Source organism: Tamandua tetradactyla, chromosome 2 (genome assembly GCF_023851605.1).
Source record: "Tamandua tetradactyla isolate mTamTet1 chromosome 2, mTamTet1.pri, whole genome shotgun sequence".
Classification (NCBI taxonomy): Eukaryota; Metazoa; Chordata; class Mammalia; order Pilosa; family Myrmecophagidae; genus Tamandua; species Tamandua tetradactyla.
Window position 1 is genome coordinate 127,631,377 of NC_135328.1, and position 24,383 is coordinate 127,655,759.

A 24,383-nucleotide genomic window follows, 5' to 3' on the forward strand; every position below is an offset into this window, starting at 1 on the left:
CCTCCCTCAATTCATTGATTTGATTTTTGATGAGGTTTTCCATGTCTGTTCATATATTCTGAGTTAATTGTTTCAATTCCTGTATCTCATTTGAATTGTTGGCTTGTTCCTTTGACTGGACCATATCTTCAATCTCCCTGGTATTGTTATTTTTTGCTGGTGTCTAGGCATTTAATTACCTTACTTAGTTTATTCTGGAGGTTTTCACTTTTTACCTAGGATTTTCTTGCTGGATGACTTTGTTGTATATCTATTCTATGATATTCAGTTCAGCTTATTCTGGACCTTTAACTTAGGTTTTGTTTAACAGATCAGAATTTTTCAGTTCTTGTTTTCTTTTTTCTTGCCCTGCCTATATGGTACCTTTTTTTTTCTTCCCTTAGGAGGGTCTGTTTAGGTATTATAGACCTCAGCCAGATTTTCTCAGACCATTCTGGCCTCCTGTCGGGAGGAAAGAGTCACCTGTATCAGTTTTCTCTGAGGGTGAGATGCAGGAGATTGAAAGGCTTTCCTCTGAAGCCTCTTGGCTCTCTATTTTACCTATCCTGCCCAGAATGTGGTGCTTGTCTGCCCGCAGATCCCACCAGAATAAGGTGTTGTGGTACCTCTTACTTTAGGAGACGGTCCTGCTAGGGGCATGGTGGAAACAGAGGAGAGGCTGTAGTCTGAACTCCTTGAGAGAGGGATTCCACCTGGTCTGGACCCCAACCCTTTCTTGGGGGAAGCACAGGCTCCAGACAAACACTCAAACAAGTATAATTTTGCCTATGCCTGGGGTAGTGGAGCCCGAGAAGCCTTGCAGTTGTATCTAAACAGCAGTCAAGCTGTAGAAACACAGTCACCAAAATGAAAGAGAAAAATCATTTTCAGAGCAGGACCCCTGATCCTCGAATTTACCAATCAAGAGCTTAAGTTGGTACATTGCTCTGTGTGTCTCCACATGGGAGATAAGGAGGGGTATCCTTCCTTCAGGGCCCAGACCTTTTCAAATCAAAAAACAACTGTTATTTTTTCTTTCTCTGTCAGACCTGCCCCCTCTGCACCGGGCAAATACTGGAGAATTCCACATTTACTGGAGGTTCAGCTGAGTGGGCCTATTTTTAGTAGTCAGAATTTGCTAATTAATTCCACAATTGGAGTTTGGTTGTTCTCAGCCCCTTCTGCTGGTAAACTCTCTTTCCTTTCCCCTCTGGAAAGCAGCCTATAGAGGAGGGGCACCAGGTACCACAGCTTAGGGAACTCATGGTTCTGGTGGGCTCACAGCCAGTCCACCTGGTCCAGACTGGTATACGCTGTGTGTCTGGTCACTGGCATGGCCCTAGCAGTTGTTCTATACTGCTCCTGGCTATTGATTAGCTGCTCTGGAGGATGAACTAAATCCCACACCTCACTAAGCTGCCATGTGGGCCCTCCTCCTTATATGTTATTTTTCACAAAAAGGAAAAAAAAAGTGAATTGTGATGATGAAAAATTATTTATACCTTCTAGCCTCCTATATTCTGGAGCTAGTAGATGGAAAAATCTGAGAGGATGGTATGGTAGCCCATGATAAACCTTGGCATCTGTCTGTAACTATTTGTTGGAGAGTCCCTTGAAAACTACTGCTTTTTTCTTTTTTTTTTGCTTTGTATATATGTTATATTATACAATAAAAAAGATTTTTAAAATTCTCTAACAGAACCAGCAAGAAATACTCAAAACCACTTGTGTTGGTTTGAAACTGTTAGGTACCATAGAAAATGTTCTTTTTCTTAATTCAATCTTGTGGAAGCAGACGTCTTGTTGGGTCAGATGTTTTTTTATTCAGTTGTTTCCATGGAGGTGTGACTCACCCAATTGTGGGTGGGATATTTTGATTATGTGGTTTCCATGGAGATGAGTCTCTATACTTCCAAGGTGGGTCTTAATCTGTTCATTAGAGTCCTTTAAGATGGAACCATTTAATAAAATGCTGAGAGGCAACACAGAGTCATATAGCAATGCAGAAAGAAAATGCCATTGGGGCAGTTATTTGAAACCAGAAGACAAAAGACCACCAAAAGCAGCCACATGCCTTCCCAGATTAGACTTTTGTGAGTCAAGTTATCTTTCTCTGGATGCTTTATTTTGGACATTTTTATGACCTTAGAACTGTAAACTTGTAACAATAAATTCCCTTTTTAAAATCCAACCCATTTCTGGTATATTGCATTTCTGGCAGCATTAACAAACTGAAACACCATTACAGTCCTCATTTCTATAACTGATCATGCAATCATCACTCATTTTCTTCCACTATGCATTTCACATTCCCTTTGTCCTCACCAAGCACCTCAGCTGGACATAGTTCTTGTCTTATTTGGTGAACCAAACCTTCATTCTTAAAGTTTCTGGGCTATTAGTGCTCTTGCCTTCATTGGATAATTGCAATTTTCCATTGAGTTTACTCACAGGACAGATTAATACTAATCTCTTAGTATTAAGAGATATCATAAAGGGTCTCTTGTATTCCAGACAAGCTCTTTACCTCCTGAGGATAGTAGTAGTCCTATTTCCCTTTGATAATTGGTACCAATCACTCCAGCCAGTAGAATATATTTTGTTTCTTTGCCTGTAAATTCAGGGGTATAATGAGCCCAAAGAGGCAAGGTGAAAACTTACCTTCCAGTTAAATGGAATCATTGTGTTGTCTCCTGATGGAAGAAATAATCCTTTGGATCTAAGATCTATGAACCAGAACAGCATAATGTCAAGGGTACAGTAGGTAAAATATTTTCTACTGGATCACTAGTATCAATAGTGAATAATGTCACTCCCATCTCTACCCCTTGACTCCTGGCTGTGGAAAAACATTATAGAGTATAAACTGACAGAGCATATGCATCCTCCTATGGGATATTGACCAATACCTACAGGGTATTGCAACCAAGTTGGCACCACAATTGAGTCTTCAAAGGCCATTCCACCATTCCATCAATACAGCTGATTCAGGATGATGGAAAAACACAGTAAGAAGAGTAAATTCCATAAGCATGTGCAGATTTTCTCACTTATTTGCTATGAAGTGGGTCCCTTGAGCAGAAGTGATACTGTGTGTAATGCCAGGAAGGTGAATAAGTCATTCTGTAAGTCTATAGATGACAGTTTTGGCAGAAGCACTCCACTGCAAGAAAGGAAATCTATTTCATAATATATGAATATTCCAGTTAGCATAAAATGCTGCACCTTTCATGATGGAAATAGTCTACCAGGCGAGCAGGCTGATCATCTTTGGGAATTATTTCATGGCATAGATGGAGTGTTAGCTCTACATTAGGCATGGAGATGTAGCTTTAGAAAGCCTGTCTTGAAAGTGAAAGTCTATGTTGTTGATTCCATGCAGAACCTCCATCCCTACTACTATAAACACTTTTCTCATGAGGTATAAGGCAATGACAGGAATAGTTAGGGAAAGAGCCTAACTGGTATCCACAAATAACTTCATCCTCTTTTCTTGACTATTAAGATCCTCCTCCTCTGATGTCACCCACTGGTGAGCATTCACATAGGACACATATACCTTCATATTTTTGTCCATTCAGAGAGGTCTGTCTATATAACTCTCTTTCAAAACCCTTTGTCACCAATGTCCCAATCATGTTCTTTCCATGACCATGATTATCCAGGTAAATGACTGGCTATAGCTCAATGCATATGAATGCACCCCCTGCTATTTTACCTTCCATGCTAAATGAAAAAGTTACCCTGCTTGAAGTTCTGCCCACTGGGAGGATTTCCCTTCAACACTCTCCTACAGTGATATCTCAGAAATGGGGTTGTAGTATTACATGTGTTCAACTTTGGGTGGTATCTGTATACCATGCACACATGTCCATAAAACAAGCCTTTTTCTCTCTTTCACATGATTGTGGGGCATTCCCCATGAAGCTATATATGAGTGCTCAGAAAGGGAAGGTAATGTGGCAGCACTGGGGTCCATGGGCATTTGGGACACTTTCCCTTGCACCTTATTCGTGCCTTCGGGGACAGATAGAACATATTCTTGTATATACCAATTCCATTTGATGATAGGGTGCTACTATGTATGCCCAACTTTGTGGCTTGGTTGGTCAGATAGCACTCAATACATTAGAGGTACTCAGGTCTCATCATAACTTGTTGACCCATGATTAAGCACTTGGTCTCTACTAGGGCCCAGTACCAGGTCAGAAGATTTTTATCAAAAGGGGAGTAATTACCTGTAGAGGATGGCATGGTTTTATGCCAACATCCTAAGGGTCTGTGATTCTCTAATCACAATTATCTGTAGAAGATGGCATGGGTTTATGCCAACATCCTAAGGGTCTGTCAAAGATGAAGTCATACATCATCTGTATTTGCCATTGAAATTTTCAGAACTATTAAATCTGATTGGTTATATATTCCAAGTGGCAGACTATCTTGAACAGCAGCCTGGACCTGTTGTAGGGATTCCATTTGTTCCAGTCCCCAATCAAATCTAGCAATATTTTAACGTAAATGGGTCAGAGTAACACAACCAATTAGGGAATATGTTGCCTTCAAAATCCAAAGAGGTCAACCTGGAATTGTGTCACTTTGGTGGTTATAGTAGAGACCAGATGCAACAGCTTATTCTTCACCCTAGTAAGGATATCTTGACATGCCCCATACCACTAAATGCCTAGAAATTTCATAGGTGTGGAAGGCCCATGAGTTTTTGCTGGATTTATCTCCTACCTTATGGCACACAAATGCCTTATCAATAAGTCTGCAGTAGTTTCAAATTCTTACACACTAGAAATTTTCCACATGATGACATCTATGTAATGCACCAATGTGATGTCTTGTGTAAATGAAAAGAAATCAATTCCCTGCAGACCACATTCCATCATATGGCTGGAGAGTTGGTACACCAAAGAGTTGGATAGTGAAGGCATTGTGCTGTCTTTGCCAGGTGAATAAAAGGTTTTAGGTGTTCTTTATTCACAGTTATCAAGGAAAAGAGCATTTTCCAGATCAAGAACTGTGCACCAGGTACCACAGTTTTGTTGAATTGCTCAAGAAATCATACCATTTCTGGGACAGCAATGGCAATTGGAGTCACATCCTGGTTAAGTTTATGACAATCCACTTTCATCATCAAAGATTCAAATATCTTCTTCACAGACAAAGTAGGAGAGTTGAATGGGGATATGGGGGGGAATCACCACCCATGAATCCTTCAAACTCTTGATTGTGGCACTAATCTCTGCAATCCAAACAGGAATGTGATGTTGCTTTTGAGTTACTATTTCACTAGATGGGTGCAGTTCTAGTGGCTTCCATTTGGCCTGTCTTACTAAATGATCCCATACTAGTTAGAAGTTAAGAAACCACTGTGGGTATTCTACCAGTCAGTGCGTATTTCTGCTTCATGTATGCATTTCAGAACTGAGGAAAAAGCTACAAAATGAGTTTGGGGAGCCACTGGACCCACTGTGTCATGGGCCTGACCTCAAACTCCATGGATCATCTTAATTACTTTGCTCCCTACTATGACTGTTGTAATAGAGTAATGTTTTATGTCTCCTAGAATTACTGTCAGTTCTGAGGCAGTTTCTTGTAACACTGAGATGTTTCATCATTTCCTTTTCAGCAGTATACAGTCACCTTGGTAAAAGGCCAGTGATCCCTTTGGGAAAGCTTGGAGGAAAATTAACAGTATACATTTTGACAGTGTAGCAGGGCCCTTCCCCAAGGAGACTGGTCTTCCTTTCATTCAAGGTTTTCTGAGTCTTTAAAGCATCTCAAATCAGGGAATTTATTGAAGGACTCTGACCCAATGCTTTTGTTATTCAAGTTAGACTTTTGTTCATTTGATCTTTAACTCTTCTGCTTTTGTAGACCAAGTAAGAACTTAGTAGACTGACCATCTACTTTGTTTTCAGGTACCTCATGATCAATAAGTCAAGGTCATAAGTTTCTGAGAGTCAGATTATTCTGATTACCCACTTGACATTGCTGTCCATTATGCTAGCCATGCCCACCTCATCTCTGAAAATTAAATTCTGCCACTTGGCTGATGCTAAGGACATCCAAGTTCATTGACAACAGTTCTCACAGTAATATGGGGACTACAGATGGGAGTATCCACAGATCTCTCTAGGGATGATGGAGATTCCTCACCAACTTATTCCTCGCACACCTGATGAAAGGTATGTCCTCTGGACATTCCTGGGTAGGTTCAACAATCTTCATGTGTTAAATCCATCTACTGTTCCAGTCTCTCTAAGCTTTTAAATCCCCGCATCTGTACTATACCAACGCAGTTCTGACATTTTGACTTCAGGCAATGTAGGCCACCTTTTGATCCATGCTATAGCCAACCACTCAAATTAATTATTTTTGTCATTTCTAACCCCTCAGGCTACAATATTGAATCCAGAAGCTCTGCTTAGTTGTACCATATAAATATATTCAGCCAGATCCAACTTTGTTACTTCCACTGTTATTCCACACCCTCAATATCCATTCCCACACATATTCCTCTAATTTCTGTCTATATATATTGGAAAACCCAGTAAGATTTTTTCATGGAGTGTAGTGCAGTCCCTCATGGGATGCACAATGAACCACCTCTTTGAGGGCCAGTTGGGACTTAAGTCTAGCTATAGTTCTCAAAGTAAAGAGGGAATCAGAATTGAGAATCATGAGAGGAATCATCAGTGCTTTATAAGCCAACTAACCCTGGGCATTTCTTTACAATTTTAGCTCATGAGACAAGTTTATTCACTTCAGACAGAGGTGTTAAAACTATTTCTCCAGTGGAAGAAGCTACATGTTTATCAGGCATGGCAGGGTTTATTTCTTCATGGGGAAACTAGAAGTCTGAATCTTCAGAGGAGAACATCACAAATTTATCTGGAAAAGAGGAATCCACAGAATGTAGGGTTTCATTGTCAACACCTTCATCATTATCACCTCATATGATTCCATTCCAATCTTTGGGATTCTATTTCCTGTAAAATCAACACCCTCACTTTAATAGCAGACCTGCAAGATTGGGAATTCAGTTCATGTTGCAATTCAGTCACTCACAGAATGAAACTTTGGATCGGGTTTTTAGAAATTCCAACTGTGTAGCTACAATAAGAGTTTCTTTCAGAGAACACATAGAAATTTTCATGTCCTTCATCCCATGCTTGAGTTGGACATTTGAAACCTTGAGCTCAACCCTTTCTGTCACAACTGTATTCAGTATATTTAGGGGCAAACAGGCAACAGCATTATATTTTTAATTCCACAAAATGATTAAAATATCAAATACACTGACACCTTGAGTTTTGCCTCTTAAGCATTTGAGGAACAATACCCAGTGGTGATATTTTGTGTTTTTTCCATTGCCAGTTCACAACATGGACTATCAATGTCATCTTGATCATTGGAAATAGAGTAACTAGGACCTTTTAATATAATCAGATTTATGATCCCATTCTAAAACAGCACTAACTCAGAAATCATATCCTTGAGATTTTGTTTCTCAATACCACTCTTGATGATTAGTTGATATTATTTAGTGTTCTCCAGAGAAACAGAACCAATGAAGTTATTAAAGAACAATGTAGATATTATGAGATTTTTATAGACATTGACTCATGCAAATGTGGGGATTTTCACGTGCAAATTCTATAGGGCAGGCTTCAAGTTGGAATACCAATGTATGTTTTGATGAATTCTACAGGAGAAGCTGGCTGAAGCAAAGTTAGGAATTATTTCTGATTGCAGAAATCATGAATTCTTCCTTTAATTCCTGAAAATAATTTGATGTGATGTCTCTCATTGATGAAGCTAATCTCTTTGTTGATTTTAGGTGTAATTAGGCAGAGATGTAACCAATTGACTAATGAATTAAATCCACAAAATATCAATACAGTAACAATCAGGTAACTTCTTGTTTGACCTAAAACTGGACACTATAACCTAACCAAGTTGACACATGAATTTAACCATCACACTTGGCTTTTTTTCAGTCTTTAACTATTTATGAATATTCTATGCACGTACTTTTAGATACTATTTTATGGTATTCTTCTAGCATTTAGAGATGAATACTGCCCATTTTTGGATAATCAAAAGCCAGAGTGGGAGACATATCCATTGTCACAAAACAGTCCCAGAAGATCCAGGAAAATCACTGTGAATCCTGATTTGTGACAGTGAATGCTATGGCCTCAATCCTGGCCATGGTGTAGAGGGAATCAGAGCTATTGGACCTTCTTACCCATCTCCTTTTGTTCCCCAAATACCACTGTATAACAGACATGATCATTTAAGCTTCATTGGGTGGAAAAAGGAGTCTGATTTTCCTATTTCACCTTTAGCCCTGGTTGTTTATGATAAGGTTTGAGAGAGGGGACTAGGTCAAATTACTCACTGTGTGGAACATTGGTGCATCCATTCTTCTCTAAGACTCATTTCCCCCTTTGTTAATAAAAGTATTATCACCACTGTCTGTTTTTTTTTTTTTTTTAAGTTTTGAGACTCAGTGAGGGTAACAACTGCAATCATCAGGTTGTGATGGTTAAAGTGATTATTGCATGTCTTTCTCCTGTCTTCTTTCTGCAGTCTCTCATGTTGGCTCTTGAAGTCATGGAGCCATCTTTCTGTACAACTCCAGACACATACTGCACACTCTTTCTAATCCGTGTCCAACTCCAAAGAACACATGATGGTCAGCGATAGGAAGTTGTTTCTATCAGAGAGTTCGCATACATTATGGCTTTCTCAGGATATTCCTCTAGTGTCCACCTCAATCTCACCAGCTTTTTTTATGGAATTGACTTCTGAAACACACTCAGAGAACAGTTTTGTATATGGTAAGTTAGTGTGTGTGTGTGTATTTTATGAGTTAATACTTACTATTCAGTACCTACAATGTTCATGGCTTTGTAATGTCTGTTTATGCAGTACATAATTAGTATTGACAAATCCAATATACATGTCTGGTTGGACCCCGTGGTCCTTGGGGACCCTTCCATACTGGCTGCCTTTGCCATGTCATTCACCTGCATGGAGATGCTGTATAAAAGCACCCAGGATAAGGAAGAACCAGAGCAACCACTTAAGGAAAATTGTGTCTTAACTATACTCTGTCTTAACTATACTCACAGAAAAGAGGATGGGACCTATAGGGCAGAGCCAGAGCTAACTAAACTCTGGCAGGGCTAAATATATATCTGCCATAGTCTTTCCCCACATCCCAGTAGTTCATTCTCAATTAAGCATTACAGGGAGAAACCAAGTCAGGACCCAAATCTCTGACTCCATTCCCAGTAGCCTGTAAGCAATAATACATCAATCCTGTGTCTGTAGTGGGCCTACCCATATCTTGAACATCAAATGGTGCTGTGTGATGGAAAACTCTAAAAATCCAAATAACTGAGAACTAGCTTGGGAGGTCCTTGCAGTTTATATGTTTGCTTCTTGGCTAAAAGAGTTTCAATCAATAAATTCTCCCCTGATGTGGATATAAATGAGGGACAGTTGACATTCAAATACTTGAGGTAGGTCCTGGATAAAAGTGGCTTTCATGTAACTGCTTTGAGGTGAGTATGGCAAGGTCACAATAACAATTTTGTAGAGCATTGGAGACAAAGGTGGAAGTGAAGGGGAGTCTAGACAGTAACCCTGAAAACTAAACTGAGGAATCACGGGTTTAAATGCATTATAGACTTGCAATTGAGGCAATGGTGCATTGGAAGTTACTTGAATCTTGAAGCAGCAGAACTGGGCCTTAAAAAGTGACCCTTGGTGACAGATTTGGTAATTAAGATGAAGGTAGGTTGATATTTGGATAAAGAAATGTCCACAGAGTCAAAAGGTGTTCTGTGATGGCAAGGCTCAGGAGTCACACATTACAAGGATCCCAGCATTTGTCAAAACTGAAGCAAATATTTGAGGGATTAAAAGGGGTTGAAAATGCTAAAAGAGGCCCACTTCCTACCATGAAGCTAAATTAATGATTGTTGCCTCTGTCCCATTTGAAATGTGTTGTTGAAAAAAACCTAGAAGAAAAATAATATTAAGAAATCTGCAGACCCTCAATTATGAGAAGCTTCTGGAAGGAAGATGTTTCTTATGGCCTGAGATGTGCAGGTGTGTGTATTCACAAATGAGAGAGTGTGTGTGTCTGCATGCTTCTGCTTGAATATGTGCATGGCCATGTTTGTATCAGGGTGCATGCATGTGTACATTTGTGTTTAGTGAGTGTGGTAGTACCTCCTGAAGATGTGAGTAGAGAAGCAAGTGTTTTTAGTTCTGTGCTGGCCTTTCCTCAGGTACTCACTTTTGAATATATTTCCCCTACTTTTTCCCTAACATCAACAATCAGTGGCAAAGGTCCAGGCCTCTGATGTGGGTAACAACAGCACTAAATAAGACCAACACTAAGCCCCTGTTAGTAGAGGAATTATGGACAAGAGGTTGGACTGATGTGCCCAGGCATGATTCACTTCCCCTTCCCCAAGGCCTCAGGATGGGTGGATTCCAATTTAATCCCAATTCTACTGACACTTTGGCATCTCAATTGAAATCCAAATCTGAATAATCCCCTGTTGCATAAGACCCCATCTATGAGTGACCACAGGGTTTGGACATGCTGCAGACCCATGTGGAAATGGGTTGTTACAGAATGCATACACTACTTGCATCCACTTTCAAGAATTCACCATTACTTGACACAGGCCAGGGTCTGGCTTCTAACCTCTTACAGTACATAATAGAGTTAATGATAACACTGAGGGGAAAGGGATAGGTATGAGCTCACAGGCCAAGATTTGAGAAAGCTGAATGACAAAAATACTACCAAAAGGAACAGTGATTGGACAGCATTTAACATGGAATGTAGATGTCTGGATCAAAATTTTAAAATATTAACAATAATGATGTATTGACAATATGCCATAGCAAAAAGAGGAAATATTAACCATGCAAAACAAGAAAAAATAACTGACAAGAATCAAATGGAAACATAAATAAAAATACTTTATTATTGTTTATGGTTGTAGTCTTTTATTTCTTATAGTGCATTAAGGTCAAGGAAAAAATTAAGAATATGGGTTGTATTGGTTTCCTAAAGCTGCCAGAATGCAATATACCAGAAATGGAATGGCTTTTATGAAGGGAATTTATTGTGTTACAAGTTTACAGTTCTGAGGTCATGTACAAACTAAGTAACAGGGAAAAGATATCTTGACTCAAGAAAGGCCAATGCCTGTCATACAGGAAGAGATGTGGTTGGTGTCTGCTGGTCCTTTTTCCTGTTTCTGTTGCTTCCAGCTTCTGATGCCAGTGGTTTTCTCTTTAAGTGTCTGTGGGCCTTTACTTAGCTCCTCTGGGACACAACTCCGGGCTCTGGCTTGCTTAGTATCTCATGGGAAGACACATTTTGACATCAGCTGTACTCTGCCTACATCTAAGCATCTGTTCTCTCTGTCAGCAATCCAAGCATCTCAAAATATGGGTCTCTGTCAGCTCTGAAGCACCTGTTCTCTAAGTAGGCCTGCAACTGAAGTTTTTCCAATATGTCCCCCCCTCTAAAGGCCTCTAGTAAACTAATCAAGACCCACCATGAATGGGTGTAATCATATCTCCATCTAATCATAAGACCACACCTGATTGTGGTATGTCACATCTATACATAAATAACCTGATCAAAAGTTTCCACCCTAAACAAGAGGTCTGGCCCCACAAGTTTGGATCAGGATTAAAACATGTTTTTTCTGGGAGATATAATATTTTCAAACTGGCACAGGGGCCCTTTTCTTTTTTCTTTTATGTATGCATTTATTTGCAAATATGAGGGCAAGTGTCCCATATTAACGTTACAGATACAAATGAGTATCATTAATCAAGCAGCATATTCTACATGGTATCATGTTCTATGGTTTCATTATTTATTTATTTTAAATTATTTACAAATTGTCCGTGTTTAGAGTATGAAGCAATTTATAATGGTTGTTGTGACAAGAAGTGATATCCTGTTTCTATCCTACCCCAGGCCCCACTTCTTTTTCCCCAGAATTATCCAGTCCTAAGTTCATTGGTTGGTTCCTTTGAGTACGTATCTGATAATAACATACATATTGATATTTCATCAACCCACAGACTACCAAACATCTACAAATTTTTAATCTACCTTTATCTCCCAAAATTGTTAGTCAGCTTATGTTACATTTTTAAGAACAAGAAAATGTTTCCATATTGTGTTATCAACCTATCATCTATCTTTCATAGAGGCTGTATTCAGGTAGGAGGTGATCTTTGGTTTTCTTCAAAAATTGATGAGTAGGGACATACAGCTTACTTTAAGAGTTGAGTTTATAAAATCTCCAAGATGTCAACTTTCTCCTGGTATATTCCATCTGGGCCATATCCTTGAGGATCCACTGATATTAGAATTAGTCCTTAGGCCACAAGGCAACTCCAAGACATCACCTAAAGTATGCATGTCATTCCCATCACCACCAGGCTCGTGTACAGGTGTAACCCATATTAGGTATGATTTTCTTGTTGATTATATATTTGGCCATCTATAACACACTAGAAGAAAAAAATATCAAATCATAGGGATTACATTTTATTATATACAGGACTTTAAAAGGAGTGAATAGCTGAAAGAATTATATATGCCAAAAATGTACTCACAGTGGTGGAAAAAATGATGTGGTAGGAAAACAAGAAGAAATTGCAGAATCAACTTTATCAGAATTCTAGAATTATTTCAGAGTTTTACTCAAACCAACCAAGTGATGAAACAAGAAAAAAGAACTTATGGGAAAAATGGTTTAATATCTCTTATGCTTCTGCTAGGTCTTGTTCCGTATACTCCCTTGGTTGATGGCAGTTGTGAAACATGCTTCAGTGCTGTGTCTTGGCCCTTGGTTCTGGAAGAAGTAGAAGCAGGACTTACCTGCAATATAGTGTGCATCTGTGTTCAAGCTTGATCAGGGGCTACTTGAAAAGTTGATCCAAGGTGTTCATCTTTTCTGTTTCACATATATTGGAACACATGTGAGTCAAAGAAGCAGCAGACATTCCTCAAAAATAATGTAAGGGAGGAATCACATTGCAATGGACTTGGCCAGCATCAGTCTAATACCAAAGCCATATAGAGTTATCACAAGAAAGGGAGTTACATACCAACAACCCTTATGGTAATAGATGCAAAAATTCCTTACCAAATACTAACAAACCAACTCTAACTAGGAAAGTGAAAGATTATACCTCACAGCCACAGGGAAGTTATTCCAGAAATTCAAGGATGGTGCAACATAAGAAAATCATTTTAATAGATCACACTAATAGAGTGGAAGAAAAAATCTGATAATCTCAAATGCAGAAAAGGCATTTCACAAGACTCAATACACTTTCTTGATTAATACATATGGAAAAATAAGAACAGAAGAGCACTCCTTCAACATGTAAGAAAAGTAAACAGCTAGCATCACATTCAATATAGAGAGGCTGAAAGCTTTCCCCTTAAGGAAAGGAAGATAATGAAGAAGTGTTAGAGTAAACAGGCAAGGAAAAGAAATAAAAGGCACCCAAATTGGAAAGTATGAAGAAAAGCTATCTCTGTTCAGATAACATGACTCTATACTGATAATTACCCAGGAATCTACAAAAAAGCTAATTGCATTAATAAATTAATTCAGGAGGGTGGCAAGTTATGAGATCAGTATGCAAAAAGTGTTTCTAGATGTCAGTGATGAACAATCTAGAAAGGAAATCAAGACAACAATTTCCATTTACTATAGCACCCAAAAGAATCAAATACCTAGGAACAAAGTTAACCAAGGATATAAAAGACTTATATTTTAAAAACCTCAATATATTTTTATATTGTTTTATTTTTTATTTTAGTGTACTTTTTTTGAAATATATTATATGTTTGTTAGGCTAAACTCCCTCCCCCCATGAAATAACTGAACCTTAGTAAACATTCCAAGAAACTCCCCCCGTGATAACTTCCAGGAAGCCCCTTGCAAAACCAAACCTACCCCACCTCATGCAGCAGTCCCATGATTTTCCTTGAATCCACCCTCCAGCAGCTGCATTCCTGTGTTAGCTCCCTTTACCCCATATTTACCCTCTGACAGTTATAGCCCCAGCAGATACAAGCTTGTGATAACTCCCTACTTAGCCTTCCAATTTCTCACTCCCAAGGAGACAATGAAAATCCACCACCTCCCTTTCCCTACCCCTGCCAACCATCCTATATAAGCTATACCCCTTCCCCTGCTCAGAGTTGCTGCCATCTTAGGCTTTAGCCTGCCTGCATATAGCCTTGCAATAAAGGTCCTTTGATCAAGTTTTGGTCTCTTCTCTTCCTTCCCAGAATAGAATAGATAGACAGAAACCTATCATTTTGGTGCCAAAACCCAAGACCAGGAACAGAGATGAAACCTCCATAGGAAGGGATGGAATCCTCTTGCCTAACTTTAGCACCAACACTGGTGAATCATCTCAAGATAAGGTAAACACTCTCCTCATTTCTGGCACTCTTTTCCTAGGGGAGAGCTGCCTATGCTGGGTCCAGGACCCTAAGACTCACTGGGGCTTAAAACTGTCAAGGGGGGTTGTCCTCTTCATTATTTGTAAGTTTTTTCACTAGGGCTTACAGCTCTCAGTGGGGGGTGCCATTTTGATTGTTTCCAAGTTGTCTAAGAGTGAGAATTTCTCCTTACCCTATCCACTACCATGTGAATGGATAGTCTCTAGTCTTGCTGCTGATTTAAAACCTGAGATTTTTTTTTCTTGCAGTACTGCCTGACCACAGTATAAATTAGATAACAGATCAATTTAGCCAGAAAACAATACCTTTGACCCACAAATTTTTCTAAACCTTTATAATTATGTCAGCATCTCAGCAAGTGGAGTGACGTCCCGCATATCAAAGACTTCTTTGGCTTGCATCTCCCTCTCTCTGCCAAACTTATTCCACTTATCAAATCCTTCTCCATTTCCCACTCCCAAAACAGTCTATTTCTGAACCCAGTGCCCTTTCCCCTCCCCCTCCCACTTTTTCCTGTAATCCCACCAAGACTTTCTCCTTAATTCTACTCCCTCTTCTCCCTATACAATCCCTCCTAGCCAAGCTGCAGCTGCTACTGAAACATAGCTAGAAGATAACACTCCCTCATCTTCTCCACCCATCTCCAGACTAAATCAAAGCTCAACAAGCCTAATTTATTTCTCTCCAACCTATCCCTGCCTCAAGGCCTAACCACCTAGGGCAGTTATGGAGGGAGGGCTAAAGCCAGAAAAATATGGTGAGGTTTGATTTAAAAATTACTTTTTTACTGGGTATGGAAGTTAAAAATGGTAAGCATAAAAAATTGCCACAGAATAAGCTATGCTTGTTAATTTTTTTCCAATAAAACCTTTTTAATGGTATCTGTAATAATCAAATCATTATTAAAATATAAATAACCTTGGAATAAGAGTAACAATAAAATCTGATCATATTTTAGTAATAAAATGAAAAATACTTGAAAGGTATGGAAAAGTTTTCCTGGATTCAAGCTTGGGATAAATTAAACAATTTCAGTATATTTTACAGAATGTGATAATCAATGTACTTTTAAAATTTTCTGTAATTTTAAGGTATTATGAAAAATATTTTCCAACCTCTGTTAAAAGAAATTTTATGGTAAATATTGAATTAAACAGATGCAACTTTATTCTGCTTGGGCATATTCTTCCTATATTTATACAAGCTTACTGATAAAATAGGCTAACTTAAGTAATAATGAATTAAACTGAAAAAATTTTAGCATACTGTAAAGTAATTATTTGTGTATTCTGATTGTAAAGTATATAAATTCATGGCTATGTTCCTAATCCAAGCATAAATTTCTTCTTCCATTACTTTGTAATATCTCTGCCTTTTCTTCCCTTCATGAATAACTCTAAATGAATGTAGAGACAGAGTTTATGAAAGTGAATCCTGTCTGTCATAGTCAATGCTGACCAAAATTTAATGTCTGTTTATCATATATTTCAAATAAAAAACTTTTATATCAAGCCTGGCATTCACACAAAAGTAAAGTTTAGTTTTTCTCCCTGTAAAATAACATGGATTGTTAGTCTGTTCTTAATGTAAGGTTTTAAAAAGTTTTTCTTAATCATCTGAGTACCCTGTCTAGAAAATCAATATTTTACAATATTTTAAACTCAATATTTGAATGTTTGGGGCAGAAAATGAAAAAGTGTTTTGAAAATCCCTTGAGGGACAAGGAAAAATAAAACTATTGCACATTCCCACCTGGGAAATTCCTGTCTATTCTCCCCTTCAATGTAAGTTTTTTACTAAGCAAGAGGGCTCTCAATTTAATAAGCGAAACCTAAATTTTGAGGCTTACCCTTATGAAACTTATTCCTATAAGAGTGAAATAAACCTACTTATGTTTAGTGCTTGAGTCATCTCTAGAAAGTCTCTGCTATTGCTAAAATGTAGTCTCTTCCTAAGCCAAACTCCAAACTTGCCCCAATGTGTGATGTGATTTCCAGAGCTGGAAGCCTGGCCTTGGCCTCATGGGACATAAGTGGCCCTGGATTCATGGACATAACTGGCCCTGGAATCATGGAACATAAGTTTCAAGGATGAGCCAAGGCCTAGCATCATGGATTAACTCACCAAAAGGAGGAAGAGAAATAGAATTTCAATGACTAAGGTATTTCAAATAGAGTTGAGTTACTCTTTTACGAGTCTCAGTCTGATATTACAAACTGGAACAATGTGCAAACCCCTACCAACAATGTTCCTGGAAATTCTGAAAAATATCCTGTGCTCTATAAAATTTTACATATTAAGTTTGTTTTATAGAGACTTAAAACCTCCAGATTTTTCCATTGCCAATGAATCTCTGAAACCCAGAGATACCAGACCCTCTAAGAACATGAAACAGTCTCACCATGTCATCCCTTTGCCCCTTAATAAAAATGTCCCTTTTCAGATTTGAAACAAAGTGGTGTCTCCCAGATATCCTTTAAGATTGAGAGATAATTATGAAAGGAATGGGGGGAATTGTAACTGAGAAATTAGGATTTAAGAGATAATTTTAATTACTGAATCATATTCCCTTTTTCTTTTTGAGATAATAGAGTATACAGAGGGGAACACCTCAAATCCCTAAACTATAATTGAGCTGCCCTGATAGCTCAAATGATTGTAAAAGCCCAAATACTCATTTCTTCTGCACAAACCCCATCAGGCATCTTTCTTATGCTTTCATTAATGCAACCTCTTCAACAAACCCTGCCAACCATCTTTCTCTCCATTTCTCACCCTCTATTATCAACCCTAAAATATGGAACAGAGAATCTCCCATTGTCATGGCCCACCATAAACCAACTGCTACTCATCTTAAAGATCCCACATCATTTCCTGCTCATACTCAATTCCCAATACTCCCTTAAACCCTCAAAGGAATTGAATCCATTATCAAATGCCTCATATGCAGGACTCTTAAAACCATGGTCAAAAGTTATCTTTTGCATTTCAGACTAAATTGCCTTTCACAAGACTGAGCAACACATTTCTATTTTTCTGTGTTCCAAAATGGGCAGCTCTTTATTTGCTTTTTGCTTTTAGGTGCATGGTCCAGGAATTGAACCTGGGTCTTCTGCATGGAATGTGAGCATGCTACCCCCGAATCCTTTATTGGTTTTTTTATACTTAATTTATTTTGCATTATCAAACCAAAACCAACATACAAACATGAATATTCTTAACATACAAACTTTTTGCTTATGGTGTACAATCAATGGCTAACAATATCATCACATAGTAGTATATTCATCAACATGATATTTTTTAGAACACTTTGTATCACTCCAGAAAAAGAAATAAAAAGAAAAAAGAAAAATCTCACACATACCATGCCCCTTACCCCTCCCTCTCATTGACCACTAGTATTTCCATCTACTCAATAGATTTTAACATTTGTTTCCCCTATTTTTTTCTATACCTTTACCTCTCCTTTTCATTGTTCACTAGTATTTCAATATACTCAATTTATTTTAACATTTGTTCCCCTGTTATTTATTTTTAATCTATATTTTTTACTCATCTGTCAATATCATAGACAAAAGGAGCACCAAACACAAGGTTTTCATAATCACATAGTCACAATGCAAAAGCTATATCATTACACATTCATCTTTAAGGAACATGTCTACTGGAACACAGTTTTACAGTTTCAGGAACCTCCCTCTAGCCTCTCTAATACACCTTAAACGGAAAAGGGGATATGTATAAAATGCATAAGAAAAACCTCCAGGATAACCTCTTGACTTTGAAATCTCTCAGCCACTGACACTTTATTTTGTCTTATTTCTCTCTTCCCTCTTTCCTTTGAGAAGGTTTTCTCAGTTCATTGATGCTGAGTCCCAGCTCATTCTAGGATTTCTGTCCCATGTTGTCAGGGAGGTGTACACCCCTGGGAGTCATGTCCCATGTAGAAAGGGGGAGAACAGAGAGTTTGCTTGCCATGTTGGCTGAGAGTGAGATAGGCCACATCTGAGTCATGAAAGAGGTTCTCTGTGGGTGACTCTTAGGCCTAACTTTAAGTAGGTTTAATCTGTCTTTTGTGGGGATAAGTTTCACATGAACAAACCCCAAGATTGAGAGTTCAGTCTATTGATTTGATTGTCATCATTGCTTGCGAGAATAGCAGGAATTCTCCAAATGGACAAGTTAAATTTTCCCTCTTTTTGGCCATTCCCCCAAGGGGATTTTGCAAATACTCTTTTATTCACTGTTCGAATCATTCTGGAATTTTTCAGGGCATCACTCTGAACAAACTTACAAAATTCCATGCCCTTTTCAAGGTTCCATGTACTTGTGGTGTTCAATTAAACTGTCCATGTAAGTTGTATTAGGAAACGTGCTAGTCAAAATATAAATTTTGCATGAAATAAACTTTTTTTTGCTTTAGTCTCACACATAAGTTAAAGTTTTAAAATATGAATTACCATCTATTTTCAATACCCTGAAATATTGACATTCCTTTGTTCTTCCTCATACAAAAACATACTTTAATTTGTACATTTAGTCACTATAATTGTACCATCTAGGCATTTCTAGAATATACCATCTCAGTCCTTATCATCTATCTTTCCTTCTGGCTTCATTTGTGCCCTCAGATCTCCTCTCTCTATCAGTCTCACATTCAGCTTCATTCAATGTACTAATATTATTGCACTATAACTGGGGAGTATTGTGTTATCCATTTCTGGATTTTTATAATCAGTCCTGTTATACAATACGTATTCCTTCAGCTACAATTACCCAAAATGTACCCTATTTCTAAGTCTTGATGGCCTTCATTTTAACTGAAATTCTCCCAGTTCATTCATTAATATTAGTTCATATCAGTGAGACCATACAGTATTTGTCCTTCAGTTTCTGGCTAATCTTACACAACATAATGTCCTCAAGTTCCATCCATGTTGTTATATGGTTCCTGACTTTATCCTGTCTTACAGCTATGCAATATTCCATTGTATGTATATACCACAGCTTGTTTAGCCACTTATCTGTTGATGGACATTTGGGCCATTTCCTTCTCTTGGCAATTGTAAATAATGCTGCTATAAACATTGGTGTGCAAATGTCCATTTGTGTCCTTGCCCTCATGCACTCTGAGTAGATACCTGGTAATGGTATTGGTGGATCATATAGCAGTTCTGACCTTAGCTTCCTAAGGTATTGCCAAACTGCCTTCTATAGTGGTTGTACCATTTTACATTTCCATCAATACTGGATGTGTGTGCCTCTTTCTCCACATCCACTCCAGCACTTGTCATTTTCTGTTTTATTGATAATGGCCATTCTGGTGGGTGTGAGATGATATCTCATTGTGGTTTTGATTTGTATTTTCCTAATAGCCAGTGAAGTTGAGCATCTTTTTGTGTACCTTTTAGCCATTTATGTTTCCTCTTTTGAGAAGTGTCTGTTCATGTCTTTTGCCCATTTTGCAATTGGGTTATTGCCTTTTTGTTGCTGAGTTGAACAATCTCTTTATATATTCTGGATACTCTTATCTGATATATCATTTCCAAATATTGTCTCCCATTGTGTAGGCTGTCTTTTTACTTTCTGGATGAAGTTCTTTGATGCACAAAAGTGTTTAATTTTGAGAAGTTCCCATTTATCTGTTTCTTTCTTCAGTGCTCATCCTTTGGGTGATAGATCTAGGAAACCATATCCTATTAAAAGCTTGATAAGGTATTTCCCTACATTTTCTTCTAACATTTTATGGTCTTAGATCTAATGTTTAGGTCTTTGATCCATTTTGAGTTAATTTTTGTATGGGGTATGAGATATGGATCCTCTTTCATTCTTTTGCATGTGGATATCCAGATCTCCAGGCACCATTTATTGAAAAGACTGTTCTGTCCCAGGTGAGTTGACTTGACTGCCTTATCAAAGATCAATGGTCCATAGAAGAAAGGGTCTATGTCTGAACACTGTATTCAATTCCATTTGTTAATATACCTATCTTTATGCCAGTACCATGCTGTTTTGACCACTGTAGCATCATAATATGCTTTAAAGTAGTGTGAGACCTCTGACTTCATTCTTTCTCAGGACATTTTTTGCTATTTGGGGCATCCTGCCCTTCCAAATAAATTTGGCTATTGATTTTTCTATTTCTGAAAAGTAAGGTTGGGGATTTTAATTGATATTGCATTGAATATATAAATCAACTTTGGCAGAATTGACATCTTAACTATATTTAGTCTTCCAACCCATGAACACCTCATGGTTCGTATGCTCCTCCATTTATTTAGGTCTTCTGTGATTTCTTTTTACAATTTCTTGTAGTTTTCTTTGTATAGGTCTTTTGTCTCTTTAGTTAAATTTATTCCTAAATATTTTATTCCTTTTGTTGCAATTACAAATGGATTTTTTTTCTCGATATCCCCCTCAGAATGTTCCTTCTTAGTGTATAGAAACACTACAGAATTTTGAGTGTTGATCTTGTAACCTGCAATTTTGCTGTATTCATTTATTAGCTGTAGTAGTTTTGCTTTTGATTTTTCAGGGTTTTTGACATACAGTATCATATCATCTGCAAACAGTGAAGGTTTTAGTTCTTCCTTTCCAATCTGGAGACCTTGTATTTCTCTTTCTTTTCTGATTGCTCTGGCTAGAACTTCCAACACAATGTTGAATAACAATGGTGACAGTGGACATCCCTGTCTTTTTCCTCATCTTAGGGGGAAGTTTTCAGTTTTCCTCATTGACAATGATGTTAGCTGTGGGTTTTTCATATAGTCCCATTATCATATTGAGGAAGTTTCCTTCTATTCCTATCCTTTGAAATGTTTGCAAGAGGAAATGATGTTGAATTTTGTCAAATGCCTTTTCTGCATCGACTGAGAAGATCATGTGGTTTTTCTGCTTTGATTTGTTGTATGGTGTATTGCATTAATTGCTTTTATGTTGAACCATCCTTACAAACCTGGGATGAATCCTACTTGGTCATGCTGTATAATTCTTTAAGTGTGCTGCTGGATTTGATTTGCAAGAAACTTTTGAGAATTTTGCATCTATGCTTATTAGAAAAATTGGTCTATAATTTTATTTTCTTGTAGTATTTTGTCTGGCTTTGGTATGAGGATGATTTTGGCTTTATACAACGAGTTAGGTAGCCATCCCTCCTCTTCAGTTTTTTTGAAGAATTTGAGCAGGATTGGTACTAATTCTTTCTTGAATGCTTGGTAGAATTCACATGTGAAGCCATCTGGTCCTGGACTTTTCTTTTGGGGGAGCATCTTAATGACTAATTCAATTGCTTTACTTGTGATTAGTTTGTTAAGGTGGTCTATTTCTTCTTGAGTCAAAAGCAGAATTTCTTCTGCCTTTCTAAGATGTTGTCCATTTCATCTACATTGTCTAGTTTATTAGCATAAAGTTGTTCATAGTATACTCTCATTACCTCCTTTATTTATATGGGGCCAGTGGTTATGTCTCCTCTTCCATTTTTTAATTTCATTTATTTGCATCCTCTCTCTTCTTTATGTCTACCTTGCTAAGGGTCCATCAATCTTATTGGTTTTCTCATAGAATCAATTTCTGGTTTCATTGATTTTCTCAATTGTTTTCATGTTCTCAATTTCATTTATTGCTTTTGTAATTTTCATTATTTCTTTTCTTTGGCTTGCTTTGGGATTAGTTTGCTGTTCTTTCTTAAGTTCTTCCATGTTAACAGTTAATGGCTTGATTTTTGTTCTTTCTTCTTTTTTGATATAGACATTTTTAGGGCAATAAACTTCTCCCTTCTGCACTGCCTTTGCTGCATCCCATAAATTTTGATATGTCATGTTTTCATTTTCATTTGCCTCGAGATATTTATGGATTTCTCTTGTAATTTCTTCCTTTACCAACTGGGTTTTTAAGAGTGTGCTGTTGAGTGTTTTTAAGAGTGTGCTGTCCATATATTTGTGAATTTCCTGGCCCTCTGCCTATTATTGATTTGCAACTTCATTCCTTTATGATCTGAGAAACTGTTTTGTATGATTTCAAAGTTTTCAAATTTATTGACATTTGCTTTGTGACACAGCATATGGTCTATCCTTGAGAATGATCCATGAGCACTTGAGAAAAAGGTATATCCTGCTGTTGTGGGGTGTAATCTTCTATAAATGTCTTTTAAGTCTACTTCATTTATTAAAATTCTTTGTTTCTTTATTGATCCTCTTTCTTGATGTTTCGTCCATTGATGAGAGTGTGGAATTGAGATCAACTATTAAGGTAGGTGTGTCTATTTCTCTTTTCAATGTTTTCAGTGTTTGCCTCATGTGTTTTGGAGCACTCTGGCTCAGTGCACAAATATTTATGATTTCTATCTCTTCTTGATGAATTGTTCATTTTATTAATATGTAATGCCATTCTTTGTCTCTTTTAACTGTTTTACATTTGAAGTCTAATTTGTTGGATATTAGTATAGCTACTCCTGCTCTTTTCTGATTGTTGTTTGGATGAAATTTCTTCTCCCAACTTTCACTTTCAACCTATGTCTCTCTTTGGGTCTCAAATGCATCTCCTGTAGACAACATAAAGATGGGTCCTGTTTTTCAATCCATTCTGCTGGTCTATGTCTTTTGATTGGGAAGTTTAATACATTAATATTTAGTGTTTTACTGTACAGGCAGTAATTTCTTCTCCCATTTTGCCTTTTGGAATTTATATGTCATATCTAATTTTTCTTCTTTTTACCTTCGCTGATAGTCTTCATTTCTACACTCTTTTCCACACCTCCCTCTCCTGTCTTTTTGTGTCTGTCTCTAGTGCTCTCTATAGTATTTCTTACAGAACAAGCCTCTTGGTCACAAATTCTCTCAATGATTTTGGTGTCTGAGAATGTTTTACTTTTCCCCTCATTTTTGAAGAACAATTTTGCAGGATATAGAATCCTTGGTTGGCAGTTTTTCTCTTTTAGTATCTTAAATATATCATACCACTGTCTTCTTGCCTCCATAGCTTCTGCTGAGACATCTATGCATAGTCTTACTGGACTTCCCTTGTATGGGATGGATTGCTTTTCTCTTGCTGTTTTCAAAATTCTCTTTCTCTTTCACTTCTGACATTCTGATTGGTAAGTGTCTTGGATTACATCTATTCAGATCTATTTTGTTTGGGGCTATGCTGCACTTCTTGGATCTGTAATTTTAAGTCTTTCACAAGAGTTAGGAAATTTTCAATGATAATTTCCTCCATTACTTTTTCTCCTCCTTTTCCCTTCTTTTCTCTTTCTGGGACATTCAAAACACATATGTTCATGTGATTCATGCTGTCATTCAATTTCCTTTGTCCCTGCTCATATTTTTCCATTCTTTTCCCTATATTGTCTCATGCTTCTTGGATTTCAGATGTCCTGTCCTCTAGTTCACTAATCCTATCTCCTGCCTCTTGTAATCTGATGTTGTAGGTTTCCATCGTTTTTTTTTAATCTCTCCTACTTGCCTTTTATTCCCATAACTTCTGTAATTTGTTTTTTAGACTTTTAATTTCTTCTTTTTCTTCATCCCTTGCCTTCTTTATATTCTCCCTCAATTCACTGATTTCATTTTCAATGAGATTTTCCATGTCTGTTCAAACATCCTGAATTAATTGTTTCAACCCCTGTATCTCATTTGAATTGTTGGTTTGTTCCTTTGACTGGGCCATATCTTCAATTTTCCTGGTATGATTTGTTATTTTTTGCTGGTGTCCAGAATTTGATTTCCTTCATTAGTTTATTCTGGAGATTGTTTTCATCTTTTTACGTAGGATTTTCTTGCTGGATGACTTTGTTGTCTATCTGTTCTTTGGCATTCAGCTCAGCTTATTCTGGACCTCTAGCTTAGGTTTT